The sequence below is a fragment of the Leuresthes tenuis genome, unplaced genomic scaffold, assembly GCF_036924035.1.
Source record: "Leuresthes tenuis unplaced genomic scaffold, fLeuTen1.0.hap1 SCAF_1, whole genome shotgun sequence".
Lineage (NCBI taxonomy): Eukaryota > Metazoa > Chordata > Actinopteri > Atheriniformes > Atherinopsidae > Leuresthes > Leuresthes tenuis.
In genome coordinates, this window is record NW_027325355.1 from 9,736,320 (window position 1) to 9,752,089 (window position 15,770).

The 15,770-nt window shown below is 42.9% G+C and overlaps 2 protein-coding genes, 2 non-coding genes and 1 pseudogene across 4 annotated transcripts in view; 4 read left to right on the forward strand and 1 right to left on the reverse strand.

Annotated features, from left to right (window-relative positions):
* LOC140292462 (NLR family CARD domain-containing protein 3-like) overlaps positions 1-15,770 on the forward strand; it is a 596,771-nt gene that overhangs the window by 331,405 nt on the left and 249,596 nt on the right. The window lies entirely within an intron of this gene.
* LOC140291480 (NACHT, LRR and PYD domains-containing protein 3-like) overlaps positions 1-15,770 on the reverse strand; it is a 227,820-nt gene that overhangs the window by 92,945 nt on the left and 119,105 nt on the right. The gene's annotated exons all lie outside the window — the stretch shown is intronic.
* Positions 10,408-10,526, forward strand: LOC140298681 (5S ribosomal RNA). Its single transcript, XR_011914304.1, has one exon. It is a non-coding gene; the product is annotated as a 5S ribosomal RNA (ribosomal RNA).
* Positions 12,846-12,964, forward strand: LOC140298803 (5S ribosomal RNA). The gene has a single exon (XR_011914410.1). It is a non-coding gene; the product is annotated as a 5S ribosomal RNA (ribosomal RNA).
* Positions 15,239-15,347, forward strand: LOC140294767 (5S ribosomal RNA; annotated as a pseudogene).

Genomic DNA, 15,770 nt, shown 5'->3' on the forward strand with positions numbered 1-15,770 from the left:
GTGATATATTTCCTAAGAATAAAATGTGTGTTTGCATACTCACACACAGTTTTGGATGGATCTGTTTGGTGACTTGAGGGAGAAGCATCTGTTCAAAAGCAGCTACGAACACACAAGGCTGCTGCGGTACAGCCGTCTGGGAGCGCCACAGAAAGAACTGAACGAACACAAGCACCACTGGAACGCTCACGTTATCCGTGCTGTTCGGCAGTCTAACTGAACATCTGGATGAGCAGAGGTGATGTATCATTTGTCTCACAGGTGAACACTGCAAACCATGTTAAAGCAAAAACAACAGGACGACCTTTTATTACATCTACATGAAGCATTCACAGGAAAATCATGGTTACATGAGTTTAACCTGAGGTTGGACCGAGGCTGTAAAAGCTCAGAAAACAGTATATGTACCAGAGAGCTTTTTTTAAATTATATATAAAAAAAAGAAAATAGATTCTTCCTTGAAGCTGTCACTTTAAAATCAATCATTATGTCTGAGTATTTCCACTCATGCTTCAGTCAGCATCACTTTAGTTCTAATATTTATTTGATGGTGTATTTGAGCTTTTATCATGTCGTCTTGTGGTGTCTCTGCATACGAGTCTTGTTGACTAAATCTGGCCAATCACTGGCAGGGAACGCCAACAACATTTAAACTTGAAGAGAAAACAAAGTAAATCTGGTTGTTTTTCTGTATTTTCTTCCCAGATTCAATGGGATGAACTGTGGATTCTCAGCATCTTCACAGACGCTGAGCAGCACCACCAGTTACTGTTGGGGACGATGACCTGCATCCCTTTGAAGAACCACAGAGACAAAGTGCTCTGACACCATCTCTTCAGTGGCAGTCTGCTGTAGAGAACTACATCACTCTGAACAACATGGCTGAACTTTATCTTCATGTCACATTTAGACAAATAAACTGGGATGGCAAAACATTTTATTCTTATGCATTACCCTCCGGCACAGAGGAACACCGGCACCTTGTAGATTTTAAAAAGAGAAGACAGAACAGAGGTTTAAACAGGAGTTTAAAGCTGAGTGTTTAACATCTCCAACCTGAACAAAACCTTTTTCTTTTGGGACATTTCAGGTGTTCATAGTTCAGTGTGTTTAAAAGCATCCACAGCCAGGGGAATTCTTCATTCCAAAGTTCATGTTGGCTTTAAAGCTGTTGTAGTTATCAGAGACAGGCGGCTTTAATGTGTTGGCACATGTATTTGCCATGGGGTAGTTTGAACTGGTGAGGAGCTGAAGGGACGCTCCAGGATCCGTGCCAGCAGGAGGTTTGCCTGCTACACCTGTGGCAAGCATGAAGATCTCCTCCAGGGTCACTGAAGTGTCTCCTTCTAAAAGCAGAAAGCATTTGGACTAATTTACTGAAAATGTCAATCTAAAACAAGACTTGGGATGATATTTTATGTTGATAAAGATTAAACTGACTAACCTTCGCAGTCAGAAGGCAGTCTGCCCACAAACTTCTTGTTTTCCTCTTGTTACTTCAGGCAGGACTAAGCTGGGGTTGGAATAAGTTTTCCGTGTCTGTGGCAGATAACTTTTCACTTGAGTGACAGAACAGGGGTCAGGACTGTAGGATACTGCTGCAGTGCTGTGACAAACTGCAAGCTGCCAAGTCCATCTTTGAAGCTATAATGCAATAATACAGAGGATATTAACTAACAGTCAGTCACATGTTTTACCCTCAACTCTTTCTGGAAAAGAGCAATAAAATAAACTACCTTTCAACTGCTGTGTGGTTCTTATCAATTAAATACCACTGAAGGTAATCATTGATAACTGAATGCTTTTCCTCCATTGACCCAACACGTTTAAAACACCCTGCAGTCTGCAGCATGGTGCTGCTGTGTACGATCAGGTCCTGCAGGCTCTCCAATGACCAAGCATTCTCAATCTAAAAATGGGACCTCTGGAATTCTAAATAGAAATGGTATCAGAAAGCTGTCATGACACAAAGTATGAAGTGGACCAAATTGCTGGCTTTCCCAGCCTTTCACCTTTGCCAAAGTGGAACATTTTCAGTGGTGTTTTATTCTTTTGGAAGTGTGATTGCCTCTGCTTCTCTTTTAAACTCCCAGAGTTGTGTAATGACTCCACTGCACATCTTACTGTGCTTCCTGATTCACAGTGTAATCAGATTTCATTAAGAGAGTCAGTGGATCAATGATAATCTTGTTGTTCAGAGATCATGTATTCAGATGAATGTGTAGTTATACTGTGAAGTCCAATTTAAAATGTCTTTTAAACACTGCCTTCAGTTGTCTTATCAGGACTCAATAATCTGATGTCTTTGCCACATGAACTGATTCAAGGCTGAATCCACAAGAAGGGCAAAACATTATCCTACGTAATAAAACAAATAAAGTTTTATTAAGCAGTTGGCCAGAACAGTTAACCTTTAAAAGAGATGTGTATTTAATGGGCTAAAGCTGTTAAACATGAACTAGCATCAGTGTTTCACTTACTTCTCACATTTCTCCCAATTCTATAGGTGCTGGAACCACACGTTTCCTCTATTTTACCACAGAATTGCCTTGAGAGGCTGATGTTGATCCCGACCATGTTTCCATGAAGCATGGAGGTGCTGGGGTGACGTATGCACGTCCAACCTCACCTGCACACGTGACCAATCATGTCACTGATAGACCCCTATTTTGGGGATATTCGTTTGACGTTTGCAGATTTCCATTTATGGAAGGTTCTGTGAGTTCTTTTTTTCCATATATGGAAATAACCGGGGCAACAGTGACGGTGTCTACTGGTCATGTGATCATATTTCGAACGCAGAAATCATATAAATAGGGCCAGTAGGACCACTGAAAGTTTAATCCTACACGTTCCCTTGAGGAGCCGTGAAGGGTCGCCTCTCTATCAGACTCCTTCCAGGGTCTCTGCAGTGGGCTTTGCCCCTCCTGCAGTGATACAGGTGGTAGTTATGGAGTCTGATAGACTGTCCTGGCCTGGAGCGTGCTGGGTGGGACATCGGCCGGCTCTTCGGTCCAGGACCGACGCCGAAGCCTCCCTGTGCGGCTTCCGTCGGTCCTGGATCGGGGCGGCTGGCCGGTGTCTCGCTCCTCCCCTCTGGGTGAAGTGGCCGGTAGGATGCCCTGACAGATGGGGAAGACATTAAGCCACCACCTGGAGTCCAGAGCTTACAGCTTTGGGACTCCATTTTTTTAATCTTACAACAGCCCTGAGGCTCGGGGTGCATTAACTTTGAGCAGGTGTTCCTCCTGGGCTCCACAAAAATCTCTACAGTACAGCAACTTACATCACTGATGTGATGTCCAATGTTCATACAAGCAGACACACCTGTGCTTTTGTGGGCATCTGTCGCGTCCCTTTGAATGCCTTTGAACTCATCTGTTAACCAACTGACTTTGTGTCAAGTGAGACCGACACTGCTTCAAAATTCTTTAAGAACATATCAACACTTTCCTTTAACACCTTTTTATCAATTCATACTTGGATTTAGGCAATAACATCACCTGGTCAGAGTTACAAAACAAATGCAGTATAGCCTAAAACGCATGTTTAAATAACGCGACTCTCACCCGCACGGACGCCATTTTGTTGGTTGCCATGGTTACACGTAAACAAACAAGTTCACTTCAAACATTGTCCCTTTCTGGTTGGTTTTAGAAAATAGCTTCACTTGGTTAAATTATTAGTAATACAAAAAAAAATACAAGCGTGGTTAAGAATAAAAAAATAATAAGTAGTAGTTATGTCATGGCCAACATTTTTCTTTTATTCTAACAACCACTAGATGTCGCACATTTTTTATCCTCAGTATGAGCTGCATCTGTGTCTCTGCCTGTCATGAACACCCCATGGACACGTTATGTGAAGAGGCAAAGTATCTTCAAAGCAACACTTGGTTATATTAATCCAGTCGTACCAATAGCTTTCACTTGTATCCCCCTTTCTTTGATTTAAAATGACTAACCTTAATAATAAAGTGTAACAGACAGTATTGTATTGTATTCTCATGTCAAATGTCCTGCTGGAAAAGTGCATTCTGGGAGGAGTAATAAAACGGGGGCGGCAGGTTCTGAAAGTTAAACTCAGTATCCAGTCTCCATTAATGTTTTTATTTTAAAGTGTTAAGTTGAATGAACCCAGCACGCTCGGTTACATTGGTGGCAGAGGTGATGTTTTTATATGTTTAGACTTTTGCCGGTCCATGGAAGTTAGCTTGCTGTGTGAGTTAGCGCGAGGCTAAGTTAGCATCACGCGGCGTGGAGACATGACCCTGTCAAGTTCAGTTGGTCTCTGTTTGGTGGATCTACCCGCTCCATTTGCTGGTGACGGAAGCCAGAGTTTCCTTGGCTGGAGGGACTAGAGATGGCGGCGACTACTACGGTGAGCTCGCGAGGATTCCTCCAACCTGTTTGAGCAAGTCTGCGTTTTTGCTGGTCGTGGAGGCATTTCCCGACTATGGAGATTTGGCACAAAGAGAGGAGAAGTTTCGAAGCTTCTTCGCTGGTCTGGGTCCTGCTCTGAAAGCTAAGTTCCTTGAACATTGTGCCACTAATCCGGCGGCCGAGGAAGTTGCACCTGTGGTGGAAGGAGGTGCCAAGCCAGGTCCCAGATGACTCCTGGTGCTATTCATCAGATTCAGGAGGAGGTGTCGTCAAGGAGATTTCCAGGGGCAGGAGTCCCAGCCCAGGGTGGAGAATGGAGTCACAGTTTCAAAAGTTAAACTCTTACCTACTCAATGACTTCAGTACTTGTAAACCCAAACAAAATGTTCTTGTGAAGAATAGATTGCCTGCTGTGGAGTTAAGCTTCCATCTACTGGATATTTGCTCAATCTGCAACTGTAGGCCAAGCCGGTCAGTTTCAGGGCAAAGCTCCTGCAACACCAGCTCAACATCAGTCAATGCCATCGGTTCATGTTATCCTTTTTGCTGATTCCTCGATTGCAGATAACAAGCTGAGTATTGGCTGATACCGATGTTAGGACGATATATCTGTGCATCCCTCCATGAATCCATGAAGCTGAAAATGTGTTTCTGAATGAAAGAGGCAGGTATGTGCAGAGTGAACTTTCTGCTCAACACTGAGTGTTTCTCAGACAGAAAGACACTTTCTATAAAGATACAGAGGAATGAACTGAGCAGAGTGCAGGATGCAGAGGTTCTTCAGTGAATGTGGTGCTGAAGGTGTGGAGGTGGATCAGTGTGTCAGAGGAGTTTATCTTCATGGGATCAGGCAGGAGGAGAAGACCTTGTCATCAGTGAGTTAAACTGCAGTTTAACTCTGCTGTGAACAGCCTGAACAACACTGCTGCAGCTGTAGTTTGTTCAGTGAGTTAAGGGCTCGTAGCTGTGAACCAGTTGATGATTTTAGCTCAGAAAGGCAGTTCATACAGGTCAGTGGATCCACTGCTGGGAAAGACTGCCAGACCTGTTAGGCCCAAGTGCATTGTGGGAATGTTTGGCAGCGAGTTCTGTCCATGAGATCTACATGAAATCATGTCTGTCTTAGTGTGGAATTCTAACCTGAGCGACCTTAAGACTCCCCGGGTGGAGTTCCTGGGGTTTAGGTCGGACATGTTGTTCTGACTGAGTGACGCAGAGCTGGATGCCGTCTTTGCAGAAATCCAACTAAGTCCCCCAAACACAGGACACAGAATGATGAAATCATTCCTTCATGCCAGGGGACTGCTGCTGCAAAGTGAGTCTGATATGAAGTGGATCCTTATGTGAAAGTCCTCTGTAAGCTGCATCAGTGCAGTCTCTCTGCTTTGTGTCAAAGAAGCTGTGAATGAACCTTCTTCAGATTTAGATCTGATGCATTAGATCTTCTTTTTCTCTGTCCTTCACGCTGGAATAGATGCTTCAGCCGTTTAACTGTTCATCTGTCTGCTGCAACAAACAATGGAGCATCTCCAGTGCTGGAGAGCTTCCTTGGTGCCATCAACACGTCTGGTTTGCCATCACCTGTGCGCTCTGACAGGCTGCTGAGAATACTGAGGTCGCCCATTTCATGGTGGAACAGCGAGGAGAGAACCCAGACTCACACGTTCCTGGAAGGAGTGTCCGTATCCAACGGTGAGGTTTCCATAGCGATGAGAAAAGCTCTGCAGGAGAGCACATAACGAGTGTTATTATTCCCCAACGTTCATCCTGCTGTTCCTCTGCAGGACTCTCACTGGCCTCATTCACAAACTCTGCTTTGTCCTCCATTACTGACAGAAAACACTGAACAAAGCATGAATGACATCTGTCATCTGCTTCAGAGCCTGTTGTTTTTTCATATTTCCTAAATGTAAAGTATATTTGAGGGGGAAAGATCTTCAGACATGTTTTCCTTCTTCTTATTTCTTGTGTTGGAACTGTTTGTCTTTGCAGCAGCATCAAACATTTTCAGACTTACTTTTTCAGGCGAGTGCTCCACCAAGACCAGATTAGGCTGGACACACATTTCTAAAGCCATCACTGAACTTATGAGCATCAGTTTCCTCATTGTAGAGTCATAACATCCAGCAGCTAGAAGTTCTAATTCAGAGCAGAAACATCTTCTCTTCCTGCTTGGAATGTTTCTCTGAATCATGTCTCTTGTTCTTCCAGGATAGAACGCTGATGGACAGATGTTTCCGTTCCAGTCCTTGACCCATTCCATACTCTGTTTCTCAGCCTGGAGAGAGAAGGGCTTTTGACCCCTGATGATGAGTCATCTCTTTGCTCTCCACTGGGCTTTTCTGCCTCAGCTGCAGAGGCAACTTGCCTTCTTCATGGATGCTTGGAACCTTCACGGCCTGAGAGCAGCAGGCAGCCAGTCTCCCCACCAGCTTTGGACATCATTCAGACACCTTCAGGATCCTGATCAGGTGTGTTAAAACAGCTGAGTGCATCATATCAGGAGCCATTATTTAAATGATACATTTAAAAGGCCTAAAATGATTTGGCTAGATTACAGAACTTAATATTTATACTGAGGAGAACTGATTTCATAGCTTCAGTTTAAAACTGCAACTGAAAATGTTTCAGTGAAACATCTGAAGATGCCAAAGCTTTTGTTTAAGTCTCCAGAAAGCCTACAAACTATTGAATAAGCTTAAAACTGTGATGGTGTTTTATTTGTGTTCAGGTGGAGGCAGACTGTGGGACTGTGGGGCAGTTTCAGCAGGTCCTGCAGGCTGAAGCTACAGGCGTGGTCATTTCAGGAGGAACTCCTGCATACAGGTGCTGGGGAGGTATACTCCAACCTGTCCACAGCTTCAGGAGTTGGTGCAGTTCCTGAGAGGAGCCCACAGAGACACAGTCAGAAGTATTTAAAGCTGCCAATAAGATGCTGAACAGCAGAACTTTCTCAACTTTACCCAAAGATCAAAGAATCTCTGCTTCACCTGTAAAAAGAAACTGGTCTTTCTGCGGTAAAATAAAACAATGTTTCCATCATGTTACCGGGTAGATTTTCCACCACCAGGTTTCATAAATATGGAGTTAGTGTGAAGAATCAGCAGCAGCTTTAGGAGATGTACATTGTTCAGGTCTGTTTCTCTGAGAGAACATTTACAATCTGAGCATTTTCAGTGTGGTCTCTCAGAAAGCCTGAGCTGCACGTCTCCTCCAGGCTGCTGTGCTCATCCTCACTATCTGGCATCGGCCTCATGATCCTTTTCAGGATGGTCTGAGAAGTAAAAACAGCCTCAGAGGCTGTAAACTGAAAGGGTTTATTAACAGAACAGAGCAGCACTTTTATAGAAGCTGAGGCAGAAAAAGCAGGGGAGAGAGGAGGAAACAAGCAGCAAAGTGCTGCTTTAAGTTAAATTAAGCTGTCGATAAAGCAGCATTCAAAAGCTACAGCACAAAAATGTCTGTGACAGTCTGTAGGAAACACGTGTCGCTGCATTATCTGACAGAGCAGCAAACAAGTTACTGACTGGAGAAACAATCCACAGCTGTGACAGAGAGCAGCAACAGAAGCTCTACAGGGGTTGTAGGTTGTACTTCTATCACATCGGATGTACTGTAGATTTCTTGGGACGATCCATCTGAGTTCAGCTGAGGCGAGTTGGACCCACGAGGGATGTTCCTGACCAACAATTTGCTCGTCGATTAGTCTAAAACTTAAATTTAGACAAAGTAAAAATATGTCTCAAGATTTAGTCGAGGCCTCAGGACACAGATGCAGGGTCGAGTTCAAAGTCAAGACTTTATTTATATAAACAACAGGTTGATGATCTGCTCACAGAGCAAAGAAAGGGGCTGTGAAACTCCTGAGCACTCTCCTCAATAACTATGGAGGAGGAGAGTGCAGCTGGGAAAATGATCAAACCAAAAGCCTCTCCACTCCAGGAGGAAAACAAAGAGCTATTAAAGATAAGAAACTCGCAGCTCTCCTAACGAGGCGGACTTAAACAAAAGAAGCTCTCTCAGAAACAGAGGCACTATGAAACCTTAACAGTTATCTATCAGCACACCTATAACGGCGGCGCAAAGATCCTCCAAGAGAAAAACACAAAATCACTCCACTAACGGAGGGCTATGAAACTAAAACAATTAACCAACGCAAAAGCTCCGCTAACAGAGATGATTAAAAGATTACAACAAAGATCACTCCAAAAAAAACAGAGGAACAAAACCAGGCTGTGAAACTGAGCGTAATAAAACTAAAGCTATGGATAAAGAATAAATTACAACAAAGGATACGCTCGACTGCAGGCTGAAGGAAGCTGTGGCTGTGGAACAAAGAGGCGAGGGTGAGGCTCATGGTGGAAACAACACACTGGCACAAGACAAGGGAGACACAGACTATTAGAGCACAAGAGGAGCCAAGGAGAACAGCTGGAAACACTTTGGAATCAGGGAAGACAATCAGACGCAGACACAGGAGGAAGGGCAAGGTACCTGAAAGGAGAGGGACGTTAGTGATTTCAAAATAAAACAGGAAATGACGAGACAAGACATGAATCAAAACTTAAATCGTCCCAGATTTCTTTAAAAAAATCAGAGGTTTAAAAATACTTTTGACAGTAAAATTGCACATTGGAAAACAACTTAGACCCCAAAAAGTGACCAAAGTCAGACTGTGTTTGAAGTACTTGAGGGAACTGAAAAAATGACATTAACAATTAACTATCATGGCACAAGAAGCTCTGACAATGAACACATTTTCTTAAAGTCCATGTGTGTGAAATGTTGGGATAATCTGTGTTTATATTTGAGTCACCTTCAAATGAAGAGAAGTTACAACATGAACAAGGGAACCCAGAGAAGGATGCAAGATTTGGATAGCAAGCATTTCCCAGCTGGTTGGCTATTGTCATGCTTCCTGAGCGATTTACACAAGTCAAACAAATTCCCAACATCTGACACTGAAACACATGTTTGGTCCTACAGTAAACCTGGAGATTAAGAGGGGTTTCCCCTTTTTTATCCTTTCAAAATAAAGAATGAGCAGATTTCTCACTCATTTTGGTCACAGGCCCATTATACGTGACTTACAGTTTATCATAGAGGGAGAAGGACCAGGAGAGGAGCCGTTCATCCCTGCACTCTGTGGGGCTACAGACCGGTGCGCAGCCGCAGCTTCTCTACAGACTCAGACTGAGTCAAATGAACACGGAGCAAACGACTCCCTGCTCCATGGAAATTTAACTATGGCTGCAGCCCTGACGTTTAATGTACTCATAAACAACTGTTGCTTTCATTCGCGTGACATATTTTTCCTTCACCCACACTGTATTCAAAGTAAAAAAAAAAAACTTCACCATTTCTCCAAGGAAAGACAGCGCCAGTGCATTATGAACCTCATTTATCCTCCTCTCTGCGTCAGACACATTAAAGCTGCGTTCACTGAAAAAACGTTATTTCCACGTTGCAAATTTGAAATTCCGGCCAAAATGCCATCCTGTCAACTTGGTGAAAACGGAAAACTCGTGCTACAACATTTCAAATGTGGGACTTTCAAAGTAATTAGGCTTTGGAACTGTAAAAAGGTTTTAAGAAAATCACAGGACTATGGTGGGAAACCGCCCAAACTCGCTTTAACCATGGCCCGAACAGGCTAACGTTAGGCCTGTTTGAGTCACTGTAACAAATATATATTATATAACTGCAGGAACCATATATTCCTTTTATTTTTTCACGTAATTGGCTTGAGAGGCTGATGCTGATCCTGCACATGTTCTTCTCTCTCGTGTTGGTTCTCTGCAGCTGAAAGTGAGACTCTCAGATAACTTAGTGTCTGTCGACCTCTTCTGTTCCCTGTGTGTAGTTTTGTGTTCAGCGTCACACAGAGAGAGCGAGGCTGCTTAGTTAGATGAAATCATCACAAATTGCTCATTTTTAAACAGTTACATTATATTCTAGAAGTCAGAACACAGTGATAGATGTTGTTTCAGCATCTATATAAAGCTGATTTGTGACTGATTCTCTCGCTTACGGCCATACCACCCTGAACACGCCCGATCTCGTCCGATCTCGGAAGCTAAGCAGGGTCGGGCCTGGTTAGTACTTGGATGGGAGACCGCCTGGGAATACCAGGTGCTGTAAGCTTTTTACACCTGCAGGAGGCGCTGCTGCTCACTCAACACGGACAGCTTCATGACATACTTCACATCAGGAAGGAAATCACTCAAATAAATTCACTTTTCAATCTTTGTCAAAGACTGGAAATGAGCGCACACATAAACCTCATTTAGGTCACTCTGTCATATCATCTTCCAGCACTGCTCAGCTCACAGTGACTTCATCTGTCTCAATTCTTCTGGATACCAAACACACACAAATATTATTGTCTCACATTAGTCTGCAGACTGTTAACAGATCTTCCTGCAGTCTGCAGATTCATCCCATTTCCTTCCTTCCTAAGAATCCCTGCTGATATCCAAGGTGCTGATCCCAGATCTGCTCAGATGTCCCAGGTTCTCCTCTGCTTTTATCCTCACACACTGAACTGTCTCCTCATCTATGTGTTAACAACCAGAACCCACTGATGTGGGCTCAGAAATAAAGTTTCCATTGTTTTACAAACACAAATGAATAAATTACAGAGATTTACTGAGGCCAGATAGAAAAAGTGCACGTGCAGCCACTTTAAACTGTCAAACAGGCAACTTTATATCTAACAGCAAACACTGAGAGCTGCTCTGCAGAATAAATACTTTTACTGGTGGAAGTGTTAGTAAATGTTGCTGATGACACTTTGATTCTTTTGCCTGAGTGAGGTTTTAGATGCAGAACTTTTACTGGGAGTTGAATATTTCTCAGTGTGGCATCAGTGCTTGTAAAGGATCTACACCACTGTCACCTGACTCAAAATCAACACTAATCAAATTGAAAGAAGTTCATAATCAGCTTTTATAAGTGAATTATAAGCTAAAGGCTTCCTCTTTGCCCCATGTTAGGGTTAAGCTGATCCGGGTCAGGGGGCAAGTTGCACCGTCTGGGGGTGAACTGACCATCAAACTGAATCTTAATCAAAGCCATAAGAAATTTCAACCATAACTTACCTCTTTGAAAAACTGATTTAAAAGTCCATTATTGTTTTGTAAGTGGTCATATTAATTTTCTTCAGGATAACTTCACATTAAATCTGATAAACAAAAAAAATGTCCTTAAAGTTGGAATCTTCCCTGAAACAGAAATGCTGAAGTGGAATGAATGAATAAATGTCCCCAAAACTTTCCATCCTTCCACTTTCTTTAAATCATGGTTTCAGGGGGACTGGAGCCTATCTGTCACAGAAACTCCTCAACATTCCAGTCTAATAACAAGTCTGAAACTAAAGCAAAAACTGCAGCCCCAAATGAACATTGGCATGATATAGGCTGTGTCAAATGCAAAAGCAGTCCCTGTTTCCCTTTTTGGAACTCATCCTTTCTAAGGACAAAGTTAAATGTATGAGGATCAAACACAACAAGTACCTGGGACATGTCAACAGATCCAGGAAATCCAGGAACCAGCAAACTGAGAGCCAAAGAGAAACTGAGGCGTCTGCCAACAAATCAGCAGCAGCTGAAGCTGATCAACTTCCTGATGTGTCATGAGGTGATCACATGTTTCAACAAAAGACATCAAATAACAGCTGAAGCTGCATTACAGACAATAAGAGATGTGGAAGCAGCATCAAAGCTGAAAAATGGGAACTTTAAACCTTGTTGGATGTGAAATTAAATGTGCTGAAGAGCAGGATTTCTACACACGTCAGTCATCATCATGATGTGAGTGTTCAGCTGCATAGAAACATAAGAAGAAGAAGCTCCACTTTAAGACTGTGTGATTCCAGTGATGATCCAGCATTGATCACTTCCAGTTTCTGGAGAATTTGTTTAAAAAAAGAAGCTTTCTGGTGAATTGATTTGATTGTGGATGTGAAGTGTGTCAGCGCCCCCTGCAGGTTGTAGAGAAAAGAGAAAAAGCTTACAGCACCTGTTATTCCCAGGCGGTCTCCCATCCAAATACTAACCAGGCCCCCTGCTTAGCTTTCGAGATAAGGCGTGTTCAGGGTGGTGTGGCCGTAAGCAAAAGTCACCGTAACAAATATCTATTATATAGCTGCTTGAACCATATGTTTCTTTTAGTTTTTCACCTAATTGGCTTGAGAGGCTGATCCTGCACATGTTCTTCTCTCTCGTGTTGGTTCTCTGCAGCTGAAAGTGAGACTCTCAGATAACTTTGTGTCTGTCGACCTCTTCTGTTCCCTGTGTGTAGTTTTGTGTTCAGCGTCACACAGAGAGAGCGAGGCTGCTTAGTTAGATGAAATCATCACAAATTGCTCATTTTTAAACAGTTACATTATATTTTAGAAGTCAGAACACAGTAATAGATGTTGTTTCAGCATCTATAAAAAGCGGATTTGTGACTGATTCTCTCGCTTACGGCCATACCACCCTGAACACGCCCGATCTCGTCCGATCTCGGAAGCTAAGCAGGGTCGGGCCTGGTTAGTACTTGGATGGGAGACCGCCTGGGAATACCAGGTGCTGTAAGCTTTTTACACCTGCAGGAGGCGCTGCTGCTCACTCAACACGGACAGCTTCATGACATACTTCACATCAGGAAGGAAATCGGTCAAATAAATTCACTTTTCAATCTTTGTCAAAGACTGGAAATGAGCGCACACATAAACCTCATTTAGGTCACTCTGTCATATCATCTTCCAGCACTGCTCAGCTCACAGTGACTTCATCTGTCTCAATTCTTCTGGATACCAAACACACACAAATATTATTGTCTCACATTAGTCTGCAGACTGTTAACAGATCTTCCTGCAGTCTGCAGATTCATCCCATTTCCTTCCTTCCTAAGAATCCCTGCTGATATCCAAGGTGCTGATCCCAGATCTGCTCAGATGTCCCAGGTTCTCCTCTGCTTTTATCCTCACACACTGAACTGTCTCCTCATCTATGTGTTAACAACCAGAACCCACTGATGTGGGCTCAGAAATAAAGTTTCCAATGTTTTCCAAACACAAATGAATAAATTACAGAGATTTGCTGAGGCCAGATAGAAAAAGTGCACGTGCAGCCACTTTAAACTGTCAAACAGGCAACTTTATATCTAACAGCAAACACTGAGAGCTGCTCTGCAGAATAAATACTTTTACTGGTGGAAGTGTTAGTAAATGTTGCTGATGACACTTTGATTCTTTTACCTGAGTGAGGTTTTAGATGCAGAACTTTTACTGGGAGTTGAATATTTCTCAGTGTGGCATCAGTGCTTGTAAAGGATCTACACCACTGTCACCTTTTATAAGTGAATTATAAGCTAAAGGCTTCCTGTTTGCCCCAGGTTAGGGTTAAGCTGATCCGGGTCAGGGGGTAAGTTGCACCGTCTGGGGGTGAACTGACCATCAAACTGAATCTAAATCAAAGCCATAAGAAATTTCAACCATAACTTACCTCTTTGAAAAACTGATTTAAAAGTCCATTATTGTTTTGTAAGTGGTCATATTAATTTTCTTCAGGATAACTTCACATTAAATCTGATAAAAAAAAATGTCATTAAAGTTGGAATCTTCCCTGAAACAGAAATGCTGAAGTGGAATGAATGAATAAATGTCCCCAAAACTTTCCATCCTTCCACTTTCTTTAAATCATGGTTTCAGGGGGACTGGAGCCTATCTGTCACAGAAACTCCTCAACATTCCAGTCTAATAACAAGTCTGAAACTAAAGCAAAAACTGCAGCCCCAAATGAACATTGGCATGATATAGGCTGTGTCAAATGCAAAAGCAGTCCCTGTTTCCCTTTTTGGAACTCATCCTTTCTAAGGACAAAGTTAAATGTATGAGGATCAAACACAACAAGTACCTGGGACATGTCAACAGATCCAGGAAATCCAGGAACCAGCAAACTGAGAGCCAAAGAGAAACTGAGGCGTCTGCCAACAAATCAGCAGCAGCTGAAGCTGATCAACTTCCTGATGTGTCATGAGGTGATCACATGTTTCAACAAAAGACATCAAATAACAGCTGAAGCTGCATTACAGACAATAAGAGATGTGGAAGCAGCATCAAAGCTGAAAAATGGGAACTTTAAACCTTGTTGGATGAGAAATTAAATGTGCTGAAGAGCAGGATTTCTACACACGTCAGTCATCATCATGATGTGAGTGTTCAGCTGCATAGAAACATAAGAAGAAGAAGCTCCACTTTAAGACTGTGTGATTCCAGTGATGATCCAGCATTGATCACTTCCAGTTTCTAGAGAATTTGTTTAAAAAAAGAAGCTTTCTGGTGAATTGATTTGATTGTGGATGTGAAGTGTTTCAGCGCCCCCTGCAGGTTGTAGAGAGAAGAGAAAAAGCTTACAGCACCTGTTATTCCCAGCCGGTCTCCCATCCAAATACTAACCAGGCCCCCTGCTTAGCTTTCGAGATCGGGATGTTCAGGGTGGTGTGGCCGTAAGCAAAAGTCACCGTAACAAATATCTATTATATAGCTGCTTGAACCATATGTTTCTTTTAGTTTTTCACCTAATTGGCTTGAGAGGCTGATGCTGATCCTGCACATGTTCTTCTCTCTCGTGTTGGTTCTCTGCAGCTGAAAGTGAGACTCTCAGATAACTTAGTGTCTGTCGACCTCTTCTGTTCCCTGTGTGTAGTTTTGTGTTCAGCGTCACACAGAGAGAGCGAGGCTGCTTAGTTAGATGAAATCATCACAAATTGCTCATTTTTAAACAGTTACATTATATTTTAGAAGTCAGAACACAGTGATAGATGTTGTTTCAGCATCTATATAAAGCTGATTTGTCACTGATTCTCTCGCTTACGGCCATACCACCCTGAACACGCCCGATCTCGGAAGCTAAGCAGGGTCGGGCCTGGTTAGTACTTGGATGGGAGACCGCCTGGGAATACCAGGTGCTGTAAGCTTTTTACACCTGCAGGAGGCGCTGCTGCTCACTCAACACGGACAGCTTCATGACATACTTCACATCAGGAAGGAAATCACTCAAATAAATTCACTTTTCAATCTTTGTCAAAGACTGGAAATGAGCGCACACATAAACCTCATTTAGGTCACTCTGTCATATCATCTTCCAGCACTGCTCAGCTCACAGTGACTTCATCTGTCTCAATTCTTCTGGATACCAAACACACACAAATATTATTGTCTCACATTAGTCTGCAGACTGTTAACAGATCTTCCTGCAGTCTGCAGATTCATCCCATTTCCTTCCTTCCTAAGAATCCCTGCTGATATCCAAGGTGCTGATCCCAGATCTGCTCAGATGTCCCAGGTTCTCCTCTGCTTTTATCCTCACACACTGAACTGTCTCCTCATCTATGTGTTAA